Source organism: Pleurodeles waltl, chromosome 9 (genome assembly GCF_031143425.1).
Source record: "Pleurodeles waltl isolate 20211129_DDA chromosome 9, aPleWal1.hap1.20221129, whole genome shotgun sequence".
NCBI classification, from domain to species: domain Eukaryota; kingdom Metazoa; phylum Chordata; class Amphibia; order Caudata; family Salamandridae; genus Pleurodeles; species Pleurodeles waltl.
Window position 1 is genome coordinate 555,574,740 of NC_090448.1, and position 6,000 is coordinate 555,580,739.

Sequence of the window (6,000 nt, forward strand, 5' to 3'; positions counted from 1 at the left end):
CCTGGGGACAAGGATATCTCTGTTGAGTGGGCCTCACACATGCACCCTCCCTTTCTCCATTACTCTGATGATGTCTGAGTGCCTGGTGAAGAGCTCAATGGATGGGCTGAATATATTGCACGTGTAATACGGCGGACAGGAAATCCATCGATCGTTGTGCAGGAGTAACCTGTCCACTGAACTATAATCAGGCCATCCATCCTCCAGTCTCATGCGCTCCTGAACCCCTTGGGAGGGCCAATTCCTTTTGTTCCTGGTGGCCTGCTTTAGTCACCATGAGGCGTCTCTCCAGGCCTCATGCCCTCGCCCCGCTAACCACAAGGACCTGTAGATCATGATGTGCCCATCCTGCCTACTTATTTGACCACCATTAACATTTTTCTGGAGTCCTGTCATGGTTGCCACAACATATTTCCTATGTTGTGGCCATCCAATCAGAATCAACCAAGTCACTTTGAAAGGACCAATCAGAGCACATCTGGAAACAAACAATTATGTAACGTTTTCCCCAGTGTTAACCCCTTCATGACCACCCTGAGCACCATTTTAAATGCTAATTTCTCAAAAACAGCTAAATGGATTGACACCAACTAAAAAAATGCAGGTTTCCTAGACAAATTCTAACCTTTTGCCAAATTTGGTGAAATTCAGTTTAGTTTTTTTCTCTTATCAGAGAGTTAAGTTTCATATGGCAATTAACATGAGAAATCAGACTTCTGCCCCATCCTCTTTTTTTGTCCACTGCTTCACGATTTGGCACAAAACTTTCCATGAAGGAGCCTAAGTTTATGAGCTTGGTTTGTTTTGGAAAGATTCATAGAGATTTTTCAAATTGAACCACGCTTACTAAAGAAACAAAAAGTGCCTTTCCTATGGAACTCTGACATTAGTATATGGTGACTGGCATTGTGTAACACACATACACACAAATATAGATATATATATATATTCACTTAAAAATATATATATTCACTTAAAAAACGAAGGTTACAGGGACGTTATAGTTAGGCTCACACTTTACATGTATTATAGCTATGCACATAGATATGACATTCAAACTGAAAGGTGTGATGGGAAAAACACATACATGTTGCACCAATAGGAATCTAAAACTAGTAAATGAACAGACATGCTACCGGGATTAGAACTTTCAACTTATAGGGAGACAGTTCACGTACTTTACCAGCAGGCCACCAGTGATTTTCTCATGCTGTGTAGCAAAACATATCCACGACATTCGAACCTAACAACTGCCCAGTGTGACACTTTCAACTGATTGTATGGAGAGGACATTGGAATACCAATCTCTCACTCTCTTTCATTCCATCAGTGGCTCCTTTCGGTGGCTGAGTAGCCCCCCTCCACCATTCTATGTGCCACGGGGAGGCGGTGGTCCCCGGGGCTCGGGGTCTACAATGGACTCCCTTTCATTATTTTTATTGTAGCCCCGGAGAGGTGGTGGTCCCTGGTGCCGAGCAGCCCCTGCATCACATTTCATTTATGCCACGGGGAGGTGGCGGTGCCAGGGGCTGCGGGGGGGAATGCACCCTGCCTCACATTTCATTATAGCCCCAGGGAATTGGCGGTCCCCGTAGCTGCAGGGATGCCATGCATTCCCCCTGCACTACATATCATCTGAGCTCTAGGAAGATGGGGGTCTTCAGGGCTGTGGGGGACCAGGTGGCCCCCTGCATTACTTTTCATTAAAGCCCCAGGAAGTTGGCAGTCCCTGGGGCAACACCAAGCCCCATTATCTGGCCCACCCATGGGCTTATTAAAAACAAGCACAGGAGACTGTGGTTTAAAAAGTGTTAAAAATATTAATATTAATAATAAAAAATAAATAAAAACAAGTGTTTATTTTGCTCTGTGTGGGTCCCTCAGGTACCCCAGTACCAGAGCTAGGGGGTCAGGGTGATTCTACCCTGGCCCCTTTTTGTTTTTTGTTTGCATTTTTGTTGGGACTCGGCTGAAGCTGAGTCCAAAGATGGCTGCCAACACTTCCTGGTTGAAGTGTTGGCAGCTAATCAGAGCTCTGCATGAGCTCGTCACAATGAATCAGCGGCCCTAGATATACACATTTGTTTTCCCTTTAATATCTCCAAAACTATTAAACAGATTTACACCAAATAAGCGAAAGTGTAATATGCATACAGAAAGCTAGCTTTCTGACGAATTTGGTGTAATTCTGTCCAGTGGTTCAGTCTGTAGTCGTGTTTAAAGGTCCCATGGGAATTAAAATGGGAAACTCATGTTTTTTTACCCCCCTTTTCTCACCCCCAACTTGACGGATCACCCCAAAACTTTCAGTAAGCAACAAGAATCACCATGACACTTTTTTGAAAATTTCATGAAGATTTGTCAAACGGTGGCAAAGATATAGGTAAGTCAAAAAAATGTTTTTTTCTATGGAAACATAGTCCTAACTATAACTACCTAATGGCAATTGCCAGTAGGTAATGTAATATATATAAAACTTCTCGCCTGTCACTCCTCCAAAAGATCCAGGCACATACAGCTTCTGGTTTTGGCAATTTTTTTTGTGCACCTTGTCTCCCATTGCACATTTTGGCCAAATACAATGATCCTGCTCACATGACGCTAGGCACCAAAGCATTACTTTTTTAATCTCACCAATTGATAATGTTGCACTACACACAGACAATATACTACGTCATCTCCATTCAGCACTGGCAAGCAATCACTAAATTTGCAGCTGTTACAGGGGAATATCTCATATCTACTCATACAAAATATTGTGATTTCAATGCATGAATTGGCAAATCAAGTTACTTTTAAAAATTAGTCTCCCTTATTTTTCAATTGATTAAATCTGAGATCTTCAATGCCATTTTGTACTGTTTCATGGAAATACATGGTTACCCAAAACTGGATTAATAATCACTATTGGAGTATCTTGAAGCAATCAGTCTAATGTACCCCAAGTGGGTAATAATGGCTCAACCTATCACTGACTCATGAATTTCATTCAATTGTTGATTCACCAAGTGGCCTTTTACTGTTTAATAACATTTGAATGACTATCAAACCCAACTGGGTACAATTAATTGCATAATTTTGAACAGGCTTTATGTGTATAGTTCTCATTGGTCTATTGGGTCCCTCCTACTCAGAACTGCTCTTCACAATGTTTTACACTCAAACCACTCCTTTGTACATGTATGATTTCTAGATATCCATGATTTCATACATGTCAACGATTCCCTTGTATTCAATCTCATTATTTTGATGTTAGTTCCAAGTTATACTCTCACTTACTATCCTGATAAGTAGTGAGCTTTTTGTTTCCCTATTGTTTGTGAAGGGTATAATATTGCTGTAATCTGTTCCCTTTGGCACATATCATTATAATTGGGTGACGATGCTACTTAGAAACCCTTGGATCTTTTCATAAAAAGCTGTATAACTCCTCCTCCATATTCAACCCATTATGGAACTTGCTATCCAATTTTATAATATATCTGCGCTCCTTCTGGTTCAATTCTCGTTCCCTGTGGTAGCCCCTGGGATGTAATGGAACTGCATTTATCACATCATATTTTAAATGATTTGTGTCATTGCCATGTACCTCTGCAAAATGTTGGGCTACCGGGCATGACCAATCTCTACTAGTTTTGGCTTAGATGCTGCAAAATTATTTTATGGACTTGTAGCTTAATACTACCAGCGTAACGAAGGCCACATGAACACAATAATACATAGATCTCAAACTCTGTCCTGCAATTATTTGATCCAATAATGTCTATTGGTTTACCCGAAAAAGGTGATTCAACTTTTTCTATGTCTAAGCCATGTTTGCATGCCTTGCACCTATGGCACTTATGGAAACCCTTGCAATGTAACCATGTGATTTCCCTTCCAATCTCTGGGCTACTAGTTACTAAGGAGTCTCTCATAGCTCAAAACCTTCTGAATGTGATATAAGGGGAATCATGTACCACATGTCCCCCAGTCTGATCCCCTTTCAATAAATACCAGTGTCTCTTCAGTACCGTCCTCAAGTATTTGTGTGCTGTACTGTAAGTTGTGGTCATCTTAACCTGAGGACACTCCCTTTTTTGGTGTGATCTTAGGGAATACAAGTGATTCTCTACTTTTTCTCTCTACTTTTATCACTGCTGCCTTAATGACCTGTTTGGGGTAGCCTCTCTGTAAGAAACCTGTTACTATCTCATGATTGATTTTATCTCAATCATCCCTCAAACTGCAGTTCTTTTTAACTCTTAACAGTTCTCTATAAGGGATATTGTATATGGTGTGTTTGGGATGGAAACTAGATGCGTGTTAGATAGAGTTTCGTGATGTCGGTTTTCTAAGTAATTTACTCTCCAGTTTCCCCTTATTTACACACTTTTTTGTGCTGATATGCTCTGTAAACTGTAGATTTATATAATTTTGATTTAAAGCTTGTACAAACGTCCTGGCTGATTGGACACACCCACACCATACGGCAAAGACACCATCTATATACCTCAGCCAATATATGATGTTCTTTCCAAACTTTGCGCTATGGTCACCGCCGAGCACCTGCTCTTCCCACCTGCTCATGTGTAAACATGCATAGTTGGGGGCGAAGCAGGTGCCCATCGCCATCCCATGCAACTGTCTGTACACATTATGGCAAACAAAACATAGTTATTGTTGAGACACCATTTCATCATCTCCAACAGCATTACTGTGTATTTGTAAAAAGTCAATGTCCTACTTCTGAGAAAGTGTTCAACTGCTCTTAGACCTTGTTGATGCTTTATGCTTGTGTAAGCGAGGCAACATCTAATGTCATCAGGATACAGGGCCTGATTACGAATTTGGTGGATGGGAACTCCGTCACAAACATGATAGATATCCTGCCCACCGTTTTACAAATTCCACAGGATATAATGGAACTTGTATTATGGCAGACTGGATATCTGTTATATTTGTGACGGAGTATCTCATCCGCCAGTGTCGTAATCAGGCCCTTAGTCTGTGTTCCATGGTATGTCATAATCTTTTTTTTAAATCTCATCTGTCCTTGATCTATGACTGCAGGTTTTGCACATGCTCTTGGAGGAAGTAATCAACATTCTTGGATGTGTTTTCATATTGGCCATTGATTGCAGAAATTATTGGCCTTCCTGGTGGTTGTTGCATGTCTTTATGGATCTTTGGTATGAAGTATAACACAGGAATCCGTGGGTGATCATTTCTTGAGAAAAGGAATTCGTCCTGGCTTAATAGTCTATTGTTCCTCCATTCCAGTAGCTCTGAATGGTATTGCATCTCAATGCTAGCCCAATCCGACCGATCACTCATGGTATAACATTCTGGTTCCTCAATTTTTTGATTGGCTTCATTCATATGCATGCTCAGAGGCCACAAAACCACATTGCCCCCTTTATCTGAGTTACGTATCACTACTTCTCTATTAGATTGCAATTTCTTCATCAAAGCATGATATTGTCTGTGCTGTTTGTCCTTCATAGCCTTTATGATATTTTTATTCCCGCGCAGACACATTGCTTTTATTTCATCAGTCTGTACTTTGTTGAAGACATCTAGGGAATCTCTTGGCATTGTTGGTAAAAATGTTGAGGATGGTTTGAACGGTGTGTTTTCAACCTCTCAAACATGTGATTCCAAAGATTCTATTACTTTATCCTCTGTCAATGGTTCAAATATGCCTAGAGTTTCATTCTCCAATTCAGTTGGAGGTCAGCTACCTTTAGGCCCTTTTTGGTTTTCCCCACCATTAATGGGTTAATTTTTCATGATTATTTCTTCAGTTTTAAATACATATATATATTTATTTTCACTAAAAAACATAGGTCACAGGGACGTTATAGTTAGGTTCAGATTTTGCACGCACAAAACCAGCTGTTAGAATTATTTCAAGTAATTATAACTAGTGCCCTAAGGTAAATATAAGTCGAGCCCTCACCACACAGTTTTCTCATCAATAATTTTACTGCAAATGTTACAGTGATATTATCAAAGATG